The sequence below is a fragment of the Homarus americanus genome, unplaced genomic scaffold (assembly GCF_018991925.1).
Source record: "Homarus americanus isolate GMGI-L3 unplaced genomic scaffold, GMGI_Hamer_2.0 scaffold27969, whole genome shotgun sequence".
Taxonomy (NCBI): Eukaryota; Metazoa; Arthropoda; class Malacostraca; order Decapoda; family Nephropidae; genus Homarus; species Homarus americanus.
In genome coordinates this window covers 1-14638 of record NW_024715761.1, presented here as the reverse complement: position 1 = coordinate 14638, position 14638 = coordinate 1, and the positions used below count along the sequence as shown (strand labels likewise).

Sequence of the window (14638 nt, the reverse complement as noted above, 5' to 3'; positions counted from 1 at the left end):
CACCCGGCCGGGAGATCACAAAGTCAATTCCGGGGTCGACGGACATACTACAGAAACTTGCACACCAATGGGAGACAGTCAAAGTCAATCGGGGGTCGATTTAATAGCATACTACAGAAACTTGCACACCCGAATGGGAGACCTTCAGAGTCAATCGAGGGTCGATTTAACAGCATACTATACAAAATGATCCGAAAATGTGCACACACCGAGTGGGAGACGGTGATGAAAGCGTCCGCCCTTGTACACTGGATGGCACTATTTCACTATAGTAATGGGTAGAGGCACCTCGGTCATATTATACAAAATACAAGAGAAGTTCCACACCCGCATGGGAGACCGTCAAAGTCAATCGGGGGTCGATTTGATAGATTACTTCAGAGAACTTGCACACCCGAATGGGAGACAGTCAAAGTCAATCGGGGGTCGATTTAATAGCATACTACAGAAATTTGCACACCCGAATGGGAGACAGTCAAAGTTAATCGGGGGTCGATTTAATAGCATACTACAGAAACTTGCACACCCGAATGGGAGACAGTCAAAGTCAATCGGTGGTCGATTTAATAGCATACTACAGAAACTTGCACACCCGAATGGGAGACAGTCAAAGTCAATCGTCGATTAGCATACCACAGAACCCCGGTATCAATACCTAATGGGGAGACCGTCAGCCAATCGGGGTCGATTAATAAAGCATACTACAGAAACTTGCACACCCGAATGGGGAGACCGTCAAAGTCAATCGGGGGTCGATTTGTTAGCATACTACAGAAACTTGCACACCGAATGGGAGACAGTCAAAGTCAATCGGGGGTCGATTTAATAGCATACTACAGAAACTTGCACACCAATGGGAGACGGTCAAGTCAATCGGGGGTCGATTTGATAGCATACTACAGAAACTTGCACACCCGAATGGGAGACAGTCAAAGTCAATCGAGGGTCGATTTAATAGCATACTACAGAAACTTGCACACCCAAATGGGAGACAATCAAAGTCAATCGGGGGTCGATTTGATAGCATACTACAGAAACTTGCACACCCAAATGGGAGACCGTCAAAGTCAATCGGGGGTCGATTTAATAGCATACTACAGAAACTTGCACACCCGCATGAGAGACCGTCAGAGTCAATCGGGGGTCGATTTGATAGCATACTACAGAAACTTGCACACCCAAATGGGAGACAGTCAAAGTCAATCGGTGGTCGATTTGATAGCATACTACAGAAACTTGCACACCAGAATGGGAGACAGTCAAAGTCAATCGAGGGTCGATTTAATAGCATACTACAGAAACTTGCACACCCAAATGGGAGACAGTCAAAGTCAATCGGGGGTCGATTTGATAGCATACTACAGAAACTTGGCACACCCCGACGGGGAGACAGTCAAAGTCAATCGGGGTCGACGGGATAAAGAGTTACTACAGAAACTTGCACACCAATGGGGAGACAGTCAAAGTCAATCGGGGTCGATTAATAGCATACTACAGAAACTTGCAAATCGAACGGGGAGACAACAAGTCAATGGGGGTCGATTTAATAGCATACTACAGAAACTTGCACACCCGAATGGGAGCCAGTCAAAGTCAATCGGGGGTCGATTAATAGCATACTACAGAAACTTGCACACCCGAATGGGAGACAGTCAAAGTCAATCGGGGGTCGATTTAATAGCATACTACAGAAACTTGCACACCCGAATGGGAGACCGTCAAAGTCAATCGGGGGTCGATTTGATAGCATACTACAGAAACTTGCACACCCGAATGGGAGAGTCAAAGTCAATCGGGGGTCGATTTAATAGCATACTACAGAAACTTGCACACCCGATTGGGAGACCGTCAAAGTCAATCGGGGGTCGATTTAAGAGCATACTTTACAAAATGATCCGAGAATCTGCACACACCGAGTGGGAGACCGTGATGAAAACCTCCGCCCTTGTGCGCTGGATGGCACTATTTTACAATAGTAAGGGCTAGAGGCACCTCGGTCATATTGTACAACATACCAAAGAAGTTCCACACCCGCATGGGAGACCGTCAGAGTCAATCGGGGGTCGATTTAATAGCATACTACGGAAACTTGCACACCCGAATGGGAGACATTCAAAGTCAATCGGGGGTCGATTTAATAGCATAGTACAGAAACTTGCACACCCGAATGGGAGACCGTCAAAGTCAATCGGGGGTCGATTTAATAGCATACTACAGAAACTTGCACACCCGAATGGGAGACAGTCAAAGTCAATCGGGGGTCGATTTGATAGCATACGACAGAAACTTGCACACCCGAATGGGAGACAGTCAAAGTCAATCGGGGGTCGATTAAATAGCATACTACAGAAACTTGCACACCCGAATGGGAGACCGTCAAAGTCAATCGGGGGTCGATTTGATAGCATACTACAGAAACTTGCACACCCGAATGGGAGACAGTCAAAGTCAATCGGGGGTCGATTTAATAGCATACTACAGAAACTTGCACACCCGAATGGGAGACCGTCAAAGCCAACCGGGCCCATTTAACAGCATACTACAGAAACCTGCACACCAATGGGAGACCCACAAAGTCAATCGTGGTCGATTTAACAGCATACCATACAGAAACTTGCACAATCAATGGAGACCGCCAAAGTCAATCGGGGCCCATTTGGACAGCATACTACAGAAACTCTGTACACCCGAATGGGAGACAGCCAAAGTCAATCGGGGTCGATTTAATAGCATACTACAGAAACTTCTGCACACCCGAATGGGAGACAGTCAAAGTCAATCGGGGTCGATTTAATAGCATACTACAGAAACTTGCACACCTGAACGGGGAGACACAAAGCCAATCGGGGTCGACGACAGCATACCACAGAAACTTGCACACCCGAATGGGGAGACCGTCAAAGCCACCGGGGGTCGATTTGACAGCATACTACAGAAACTTGCACACCCGAATGGGAGACAGTCAAAGTCAATCGGGGGTCGATTTAATAGCATACTACAGAAACTTGCACACCCGAATGGGAGACCTTCAGAGTCAATCGAGGGTCGATTTAACAGCATACTATACAAAATGATCCGAAAATGTGCACACACCGAGTGGGAGACGGTGATGAAAGCGTCCGCCCTTGTACACTGGATGGCACTATTTCACTATAATAATGGGTAGAGGCACCTCGGTCATATTATACAAAATACCAGAGAAGTTCCACACCCGCATGGGAGACCGTCAAAGTCAATCGGGGGTCGATTTGATAGATTACTTCAGAGAACTTGCACACCCGAATGGGAGACAGTCAAAGTCAATCGGGGGTCGATTTAATAGCATACTACAGAAATTTGCACACCCGAATGGGAGACAGTCAAAGTTAATCGGGGGTCGATTTAATAGCATACTACAGAAACTTGCACACCCGAATGGGAGACAGTCAAAGTCAATCGGTGGTCGATTTAATAGCATACTACAGAAACTTGCACACCCGAATGGGAGACAGTCAAAGTCAATCGGGGGTCGATTTAATAGCATACTACAGAAACTTGCACACCCGCATGGGAGACCGTCAGAGTCAATCTGGGGTCGATTTGATAGCATACTACAGAAACTTGCACACCCAAATGGGAGACAGTCAAAGTCAATCGGGGGTCGATTTGATAGCATACTACAGAAACTTGCACACCCGAATGGGAGACAGTCAAAGTCAATCGAGGGTCGATTTAATAGCATACTACAGAAACTTGCACACCCAGATAGGAGAGCGGTCAAAAAGAATCAATCGGGGGTCGATTTGACAACATACTACAAGAAACTTGCACACCCGAATGGGAGACAGTCAAATCAATCGAGGGTCGATTTAATAACTACTACAAAGCTTTTTGAATGGGAGACAGTCAAAGTCAATCGGAGGTCGATTTAATAGCATACTACAGAAACTTGCACACCCGAATGGGAGACAGTCAAAGTCAATCGGGGGTCGATTTAATAGCATACTACAGAAACTTGCACACACGAATGGGAGACCGTCAAAGTCAATCGGGGGTCGATTTAATAGCATACTACAGAAACTTGCACTCCCGAATGGGAGACCGTCAAAGTCAATCGGGGGTCGATTTGTTAGCATACTACAGAAACTTGCACACCCGAATGGGAGACAGTCAAAGTCAATCGGGGGTCGATTTAATAGCATACTACAGAAACTTGCACACCCGAATGGGAGACCTTCAGAGTCAATCGAGGGTCGATTTAACAGCACACTATACAAAATGATCCGAAAATGTGCACACACCGAGTGGGAGACGGTGATGAAAGCGTCCGCCCTTGTACACTGGATGGCACTATTTCACTATAGTAATGGGTAGAGGCACCTCGGTCATATTATACAAAATACCAGAGAAGTTCCACACCCGCATGGGAGACCATCAAAGTCAATCGGGGGTCGATTTGATAGATTACTTCAGAGAACTTGCACACCCGAATGGGAGACAGTCAAAGTCAATCGGGGGTCGATTTAATAGCATACTACAGAAATTTGCACACCCGAATGGGAGACAGTCAAATTTAATCGGGGGTCGATTTAATAGCATACTACAGAAACTTGCACACCCGAATGGGAGACAGTCAAAGTCAATCGAGGTGGGTTGTAGCATACTACAGAAACTTGCACAGATTGGGAGACAGTCAAAAGTCAATAAAATTAGGTTAATAGCATACTAAAACTTGCACACGAATGGGGGAGACCGTCAAAAAGTCAATCGGGGTCGGTTAATATACTACAGAAACTTGCACACCGAATGGGGAGACCGTCAAAAAAGTCAATGGGGGTCGATTTGTTCATATACTACAAGCACCCGAATAGAGACAGTCAAAAGTCAGTAAGGGGTCGTTAATTGCATACTACAGAAACTTGCACACCCGAATGGGAGACCGTCAAAGTCAATCGGGGGTCGATTTAAGAGCATACTTTACAAAATGATCCGAGAATGTGCACACACCGAGTGGGAGACGGTGATGAAAGCGTCCGCCCTTGTACACTGGATGGCACTATTTCACTATAGTAAGGGGTTGAGGCACCTCGGTCATATTATACAAAATACCAGAGAAGTTCCACACCCGCATGGGAGACCGTCACAGTCAATCGGGGGTCGATTTGATAGATTACTACAGACAACTTGCACACCCGAATGGGAGACAGTCAAAGTCAATCGGGGGTCGATTTAATAGCATACTACAGAAACTTGCACACCCGAATGGGAGACCGTCAAAGTCAATCGAGGGTCGATTAAATAGCATACTACAGAAACTTGCACACCCGAATGGGAGACCGTCAAAGTCAATCGGGGGTCGATTTGATAGCATACTACAGAAACTTGCACACCCGAATGGGAGACAGTCAAAGTCAATCGGGGGTCGAGCATACTTTACAAAATGATCCGAGAATCTGCACACACCGAGTGGGAGACGGTGATGAAAACGTCCGCCCTTGTACGCTGGATGGCACTATTTCACTATAGTAAGGGGTAGAGGCACCTCGGTCATATTGTACAACATACCAAAGAAGTTCCACACCCGCATGAGAGACCGTCAGAGTCAATCGGGGGTCGATTTAATAGCATACTAAAGAAACTTGCACACCCGAATGGGAGACCGTCAACGTCAATCGGGGGTCGATTTAATATCCTACTACAGAAACTTGCACACCCGAATGGGAGACAGTCAAAGTCAATCGGGGGTCGATTTAATAGCATACTACAGAAACTTGCACACCCGAATGGGAGACAGTCAAAGTCAATCAGGGGTCGATTTAATAGCATACTACAGAAACTTGCACTCCTGAATGGGAGACAGTCAAAGTCAATCGGGGGTCGATTTAATAGCATACTACAGAAACTTGCACACCCGAATGGGAGACCGTCACAGTCAATCGGGGGTCGATTTAATATACTACAGAAAACTTGCACACCTGAATAATGTCAAAGTCAAAGGATTTACTTGAAATTTCTGCACACCTGAATGGGAGACCACAGCTGACCGGGGTCGATTTACAGTACATTGAAATCCTGTACACCCGAATGGGAGACCGTCAACGTCAATCGGGGGTCGATTTAATAGTATACTACAGAAACTTGCACACCCGAATGGGAGACCGTCAAAGTCAATCGGGGATCGATTTGATAGCATACCACAGAAACTTGCACACCCGAATGGGAGACCATCAAAGTCAATCGGGGGTCGATTTAATAGCATACTACAGAAACTTGCACACCCGAATGGGAGACCGTCAAAGTCAATCGGGGGTCGATTTGATAGCATACTACAGAAACTTGCACACCCGAATGGGAGCCAGTCAAAGTCAATCGGGGGTCGATTTAATAGCATACTACAGAAACTTGCACACCCGAATGGGAGACCGTCAGAGTCAATCGAGGGTCGATTTAATAGCATACTATACAAAATGATCCGAGAATGTGCACACACCGAGTGGCAGACGGTGATGAAAGCGTCCGCCCTTGTACACTGGATGGCACTATTTCACTATAGTAAGGGGTAGGGCCACCTCGGTCATATTATACAACATACCAGAGAAGTTCCACACCCGCATGGGAGACCGTCAAAGGGAATCGGGGGTCGATTTGATAGCATACTACAGAGAACTTGCACACCCGAATGGGAGACCGTCAAAGTCAATCGGGGGTCGATTTGATAGCATACTACAGAGAACTTGCACACCCGAATGGGAGACAGTCAAAGTCAATCGGGGGTCGATTTAATAGCATACTACAGAAACTTGCACACCCGAATGGGAGACCGTCAAAGTCAATCGGGGGTCGATTTGATAGCATACTACAGAAACTTGCACACCCGAATGGGAGACCGTCAAAGTCAATCGGGGGTCGATTTGATAGCATACTACAGAAACTTGCACACCCGAATGGGAGACAGTGAAAGTCAATCGGGGGTCGATTTAATAGCATACTACAGAAACTTGCACACCCGAATGGGAGACAGTGAAAGTCAATCGGGGGTCGATTTAATAGCATACTACAGAAACTTGCACACCCGAATGGGAGACCGTCAAAGTCAATCGGGGGTCGATTTAATAGCATACTACAGAAACTTGCACACCCGAATGGGAGACCGTCAAAGTCAATCGGGGTCGATTTGATAGCATACTACAGAAACTTGCACACCCGAATGGGAGACAGTCAAAGTCAATCGGGGGTCGATTTAATAGCATACTACAGAAACTTGCACACCCGAATGGGAGACCGTCAAAGTCAATCGGGGGTCGAGCATACTTTACAAAATGATCCGAGAATCTGCACACACACCGAGTGGGAGACGGTGATGAAAACGTCCGCCCTTATATGTTCGATTGCACTATTTCACTATATTAAGGGGAGAGGGTGCCTTCGCACACATATTCGGTGTGAAATATCTTCCGCCCCCAGCGGAGCGCTTCGGCGCCTCTGCGAAGCAAAGCGCGGCATTCAAAAACAACAACCAAAATTGCCGTCGCTTTCCCTTCCCTGCCCTGCAATGGCTGGAGCAGCAGAAGAAGAGAGAGAGAAAATAGTCTCCATGGGGTCAGAGGAATGGCAGAGCTGACCTATGAATTTCTACCAGCCAGGTCTGTCTCCCAATTGAACACATACCGGGCGCACACGCCACCACGGTTTCGCCGTATTGCAGCAGCACTGGGCGATGTTGCGCTCTATTGTAAGTCCGGAACCGGGTTATTCGCTGTTCGCGAACAGTCGGGTTTTTAACCTGCTTCAACAAACGATCAAACAACTTCCACTCTCGGAGGTGCGGTACGGTGACTGTCCTATCGTCCGCTCTTGTGGCGCTGGATTGCACTATTTCACCATATTAAGGAGAGGTGTTTCACACACCTATTGCGTGGAACATCTTCCGCCCCCAGCGGAGCGCCGCTTCGGCGCCTTCTATGGCTAAAGCGCTGGAAAAGAGTATTCAAAACAACAACCAAAGTTGCTGCTTCTTCCCCGTTCTGCAATGGCTGGAGCAGTAGAAGAAGAGGAGAGAAAATAGTCTCACGGGTCAGAGGAATGGCAGTGAGCGCGATCTATGAATTTCACTCAGGCCAGGTCTGTCTCCACCGGAACATTATTACTCTCTCGGCGCACACAATGCCACCACGGTTTCCGGGCGACAGCAGCAGCATCATACGTTAGCGCTTCATTGTAAGTCCGGAACTGGTTATTCGGCTGTTCGCGAACAGTCGGGTTTTAACCTTGCCCAACAAACGATCAAACAACTTCACTCTCGGAGGTGCGGTAATGCGACCGTCCTATCGTCCGCTCTTTGTATGCTGGATTGCACTATTTCACTATATTAAGGGGAGAGAGGCCTTCACACCCATTCGGTGTGGAATACTTCCGCTTCAGCGAGCCGCCGCCGGGCGCCTATGGCTAAAAGCGCTGCATTCAAAAACAACAACCAGTTGTTGTCGTTTTCCCCGCGTTCTGCAATGTATGGAGCAGCAGCAGCAGCAGAAGAAGAAGAGAGAGAGAAAATAGTCTCATGGGGTCAGAGGAATGGCAGTGGAGCGCGATCTATGAATTTCACTAGCCAGGTCTGTCTCCCAATTGAACATTATTACTCTCTCGGCGCGCACGTCGCCACCACGGTTTCCGCGACAGCAGCAGCATCATGATGTTGCGTCTATTGTAAGTCCGGAACCGGGTTATTCGGCTGTTCGCGAACAGTCAGGTTTTAACCTTGCCTAACAAACGATCAAACAACTTCCACTCTCGAGGTGCGGTACGGTGACTGTCCTATCGTCCGCTCTTGTATGCTGGATTGCACTATTTCACTATATTAAGGGGAGAGGGTGCCTTCACACACATATTCGATGTGAAATATCTTCCGCCCCCCAGCGGAGCGCTTCGGCGCCTCTGCGAAGCAAAACGCGGCATTCAAAAACAACAACCAAAATTGCCGTCGATTTCCTCTCCATGCCCTGCAATGGCTGGAGCAGAAGGAGAGCGAGAGAGAGAATAGTCTCATTGGGTCAGAGGAATGGCAGTGGAGCGGGCTAATGGCGAGTAGGCTCGCGATCTATCAATTACACTAGCCAGGTCGCTCTCCCTATTGAACATTATTACTCTCTCTCGGCGCACACGTCGCCACTGCGGTTTACGCGACAGCAGCAGCAGCAGCATCATGATGTTGCATCCACCAATTAGTCCGGAACCGGGTTATTCGGCTGTCTGCGAACAGTCCGGTTTTAACCTTACCCAACAAACAACATCCACTCTCGAGATGCGGTACGGTGAATGTCCTATCGTCCGACCTTGTATGCTGGATTGCATTATTTCACTTTATTAAGGGGAGAGGGTGCCTTCACACACATATTCGGTGTGAAATATCTTCCGCCCCCCAGCGGAGCGTTTCGGCGCCTCTGCGAAGAAAAGCGCGGCATTCAAAAACAACAACCAAAGTTGCCGTCGCTTCCCTGCCCTGCAATGGCTGGAGCAGAAGGAGAGAGAATTTAGTCTCATTGGATCAGAGGAATGGCAGTGGAGCGGGCTTATGGCGAGTAGGCTCGCGCTCTATCAATTACACTTGCCAGGTCCATCTTCCGTTTGGACATTATTTACTCCGTCTCTCTCTCGGCGCACACATCGCCACCCTACTAGTTTCCGTCACAGCATATGCTGCGGCCTTTCAGTCGGGAACGGGGCTCCCCTTCGCCTTGCTGTCTGCCCAACTTAGCGGACTTGCGTTGGCTGATCACCCCGTCTTCGCGTCTGTGCCGGCCTTCAATGCAGTGCCCAACCGTCTCTTGACCGAGATTCATTGCACTATTCCACGCGCAAACAGCTACCCTAAATGTGCATAGACAACGCTCATGGTTCAACACGACCAGGGTGCAGTCTGGGAGCCGAGTATACTAAAAAGAGAGTTTAGCAGCCAAAACTCGTCAAAGCACACGTTGGGTTACCCCATCACCTAACAACGATGATGGCGGTTCCCACCCGTGAAATACACAACCTAACCAATATTGGGCGACGATGGCGCTCATGAGCCCACGTCCCCACAAACAGTAAGAGAAAGAGAGAGAGGAGGAGATTGGCCAATGTGCGGTCCCTCGCCCAATGTCTTATGCCTCGCTGGGGCAAAGAGAAGAGAAGAGGAGCGGATAAGGGAGGAGATTGGCCAACGTGCGGTCCCTCGCCCAATGTCGGCTGCCTCGCTGGAGCTGGGTAAAGAGGAGAGGAGCGGATAAGGGAGGAGATTGGCACACACGGTGGCGCTGCCGGCGCCGAGGATAGCAAGAGAAGGTGCAGTTTGATCTGATCATCTGGTTTGCTATTTCTCTAAGGCCAACGTGCGGTCCCTCGCCCAATGTCGGCTGCCTCGCTGGGGCAAAGAGAAGAGGAGAGGATAAGGGAGGAGATTGGCACACACGGTGGCGCTGCCGGCGCCGAGGATAGCGAGAGAAGGTGCAGTTTGATCTGATCATCTGGTTTGCTATTTCTCTAAGGCCAACGTGCGGTCCCTCGCCCAATGTCTTCTGCCTCGCTGGGGCAAAGAGAAGAGGAGCGGATAAGGGAGGAGATTCGCCAACGTGCGGTCCCTCGCCCAGTGTCGGCTGCCTCGCTGGAGCTGGGGCAAAGAGGAGCGGATAAGGGAGGAGATTGGCACACACGGTGGCGCTGCCGGCGCCGAGGATAGCAAGAGAAGGTGCAGTTAGATCTGATCATCTGGTTTGCTATTTCTCTAAGGCCAACGTGCGGTCCCTCGCCCAATGTCTTCTGCCTCTCTCTCAATCTCACTATTTTGGCCGCCGTGATAGGCGCCGCCAACAGCAGCAGCTACCTGGTTGATCCTGCCAGTAGTCATATGCTTGTCTCAAAGATTAAGCCATGCATGTGTAAGTACAAGCCGATTTAAGGCGAAACCGCGAATGGCTCATTAAATCAGCTATGTTTCATTGGATCTGTAAACCCACTTACTTGGATAACTGTGGCAATTCTAGAGCTAATACATGCAATTGGTCTCTGACCGCAAGGGAAGAGCGCTTTTATTAGTTCAAAACTGGTCGGGCCCCGGTCCGTAACCCACCTGTGGTGAATCTGAATAACTTCGGGCTGAGCGCACGGTCTCCGCACCGGCGCCGCTTCTTTCAAGTGTCTGCCTTATCAGCTTTCGATTGTAGGTTATGCGCCTACAATGGCTATAACGGGTAACGGGGAATCAGGGTTCGATTCCGGAGAGGGAGCCTGAGAAACGGCTACCACATCTAAGGAAGGCAGCAGGCACGCAAATTACCCACTCCCGGCACGGGGAGGTAGTGACGAAAAATAACGATGTGAGTCTCATCCGAGGCCTCGCAATCGGAATGAGTACACTTTAAATCCTTTAACGAGTATCCATTGGAGGGCAAGTCTGGTGCCAGCAGGCGGTAATTCCAGCTCCAATAGCGTATATTAAAGTTGTTGCGGTTAAAAAGCTCGTAGTTGGATCTCAGTTCCGACTGACGGTGCACCGCCCGGTGTTTACTGTCACGCCCGAACAGCGCCCCGCCGCTCGCACGGATGCTCTTTGTCGAGTGTCCCGAGTGGCCGGAGAGTTTACTTTGAAAAATTAGAGTGCTCAGAGCAGGCTATTTGAATGGCCCGAATGGTGATGCATGGAATAATGGAATAGGACCTCGGTTCTATTTTGTTGGTTTTCGGAACCAGAGGTAATGACTAATCGGAACAGGCGGGGCATTCCGCTAGAGGTGAAATTTGGACCGTCGCAAGACGAACTACTGCGAAAGCATTTGCCAAGGATGTTTTCATTAATCAAGAACGAAAGTTAGAGGTCGAAGGCGATCAGATACCGCCCTAGTTCTAACCATAAACGATGCAACTAGCGATCCGCCGGCGTTATTCCCATGACCCGGCGGGCAGCTTCCGGGAAACCAAAGTCTTTGGGTTCCGGGGAAGTATGGTTGCAAAGCTGAAACTTAAAGGAATTGACGGAAGGGCACCACCAGGAGTGGAGCCTGCGGCTTAATTTGACTCAACACGGGAAACCTCACCAGGCCCAGACACCGGAAGGATTGACAGATTGAGAGCTCTTTCTCGATTCGGTGGGTGGTGGTGCATGGCCGTTCTTAGTTGGTGGAGCGATTTGTCTGGTTAATTCCGATAACGAACGAGACTCTGGCCTACTAAGTAGTCGACGGATCTCCAGAAAATGGTGTCCAGTTCGCAACTTCTTCTTAGAGGGATAAGCGGCAATTCTAGCCGCACGAGATTGAGCAATAACAGGTCTGTGATGCCCTTAGATGTTCTGGGCCGCACGCGCGCTACACTGAAGGGATCAACGAGCCCTCCGAGAGGAGCGGGTAACCCGTTCAAAGCCTTTCTTGATAGGGATTGGGGCTTGCAATTGTTTCCCATGAACGAGGAATTCCCAGTAAGTGCAAGTCATCAGCTTGCGCTGACTACGTCCCTGCCCTTTGTACACACCGCCCGTCGCTACTACCGATTGAATGATTTAGTGAGGCCTTCGGACTGGCGCTCTTGGATTGTCGGCCCCGTTGCTCGCGAGGGTTTTCTGGGGTCGTCGCCTCGAGCTGACGGAAAGATGTCCAAACTTGATCATTTAGAGGAAGTAAAAGTCGTAACAAGGTTTCCGTAGGTGAACCTGCGGAAGGATCATTAACAGAGAGAAAGAGAACGGGGCGCTCTTAAAACTACTACTACTACTCTCCTGATTTGGGCGGTCTCGGGCTCTGCTCTGGCAACTCCAGCAGCGAAAGAGGACAATCCCGGCCCCCGCACCAAAAATAGGTACCACCACGCTGTAGGTGGACCACACTCGGGCGAGAGCGCCAAGACCGGAGGAGGAGGACGGACGGGGCTTTGGACGGCTGCCCGTCCGTTCCTTACTACCGGCGAATAAGCCTCTTGACCCAAAAAGAGTGAAATTCAAGTGTCAAAAAACAACAACAAGCCGTCCGGCCAAACCCAAACCACAAACTTGGGCTATGTCTGTCAAACCCTTTCATTGAGACTCGACCTGTGATGGTTAGTCGCAAAAAGACCAAATGGCAAATACACAACTCTTAATGGGATCTACTCAAGCCAGGGATTATGAAGACCGTGAGCAAACTGCGTGTCGGTATGTGAATCGCAAGAATACCAGATACATCGAATGTTGAACGGTGATATTGCGGCGGTGGCAGCCATATGAGCTTGAAAATGCCGCCACTCTTTCTATTTATGGTCGGAAGCATCCATCGGTTGCTGCGAGTCGTGCCTGCTGACTGTCTCCCCTGACACGAGGGTAACTCTGAACCGAAGCCCGCCTTTGTTGAATCATTGCCGCTTTGCGCGAGGCGCGTTCTTAAAACAAGCGCAAGTTTATCACTAGTGGCAAGTCTATGGACTTGGCACCCCACATTCAACTGACAATGAAAAGCGACAGTTGCCCCGCAAACAAATTCGGTGGCGAGTGTTTTTTTGCCTGCTGTCCACAGAGACACGAATGGCCGTCGGCCGCTCATGGCTGATGCTGCACATGTTCTAAGAGGCACTCCATCCCACGAAGAGGAAACGAAACCGGTCGGATATCTTTTAAGTAAGCCCCGCCGGAATTTCGTCTATCACCTCGAAAAGAGTGCTTGGCATGCATTGCAGTGGAACCTAAATTGATGAGTGCGCCTGGGCCCGCAGTCTACCATGTAGTGGTGCAGGCAGAGAGATGAGAATGCTTGGGTGACGCCGTGCTCTTCCTCACGCGCTCCTCCGCCCTCTCCCACGGTCAGACGCGGTGTGGGCGTTCTCTTTGAGAGTTCGCCACGAGTCCACGTCTATCTCATGACTGGGAGGGAGGCAGGGGGAGTTCTCTCTAAACGCGTTAAAGACGGTGTTGCGCCTCATAACGGCGCTCGCCGGGATAGAGCACTAGTTCTGCAGCCGGAAAGGCCGCTCACGCCAATTAATACTGCGACTCTCGCTCTCTTTCTCCGGATAAACAAGTGCCACTGCTGTGGCATGCGGGAACGGGGAAAGAGGTCAAAGTTTAAGCGGCAAAGGTGCTGCCGAGTAAGGGCGGAACACGAGCGTATATGCATTAAAACTGTGTGTGTATATGACTCTGCGAGAGATGTTCTGCTGGAACACTTTTCCTATTGGCTATTTACCACTCAATGAGAAGGAACGGAGTCAGGGGTGGGAGTGCCGGCGCCATGGCCGCTGGTACCCCCGCGACAAGCCCCTCAAACCTTCCTGCCTGGTAATGTCGGTGTGAAGAAAGTCGGTGGCAGAGCGTCTTCCGCTTCGTGGTTGGGGAACTTGTTCCCCCTAAGGATGATGAGACCACGATCGACCTCGTAGTAGGAGAGAGCTACCCGCCAAATTTAAGCATATTAATAAGCGGAGGAAAAGAAACCAACAGGGATTCCCTTAGTAAGGGCGACTGAACCGGGAAAAGCCCAGCGCATAACCTCGATGTCTTCGGGCACGAGGGGTGTTGCGTTTCAGAGGGTCCAGCACGCCGTCCCATACCGTCTAAGTCAAGCTTGAAAGCGGCCACTGCCCATGGAGGGTGACAGGCCCTTATGGCGGCGCCCGTGAGGGTACAGATGGGACGGTCGGAAAGGGCCTCTGTAGAGTCGGGTTG

At 49.7% G+C, this 14638-nt stretch overlaps 1 non-coding gene across 1 annotated transcript; it reads left to right on the top strand.

The window, feature by feature from the left end:
- The first annotated feature begins 10834 nt into the window (after positions 1–10834).
- On the top strand, positions 10835–12675 carry LOC121857949. Its single transcript, XR_006087307.1, has one exon. It is a non-coding gene; the product is annotated as a small subunit ribosomal RNA (ribosomal RNA).
- The last annotated feature ends 1963 nt before the right edge of the window (positions 12676–14638 follow it).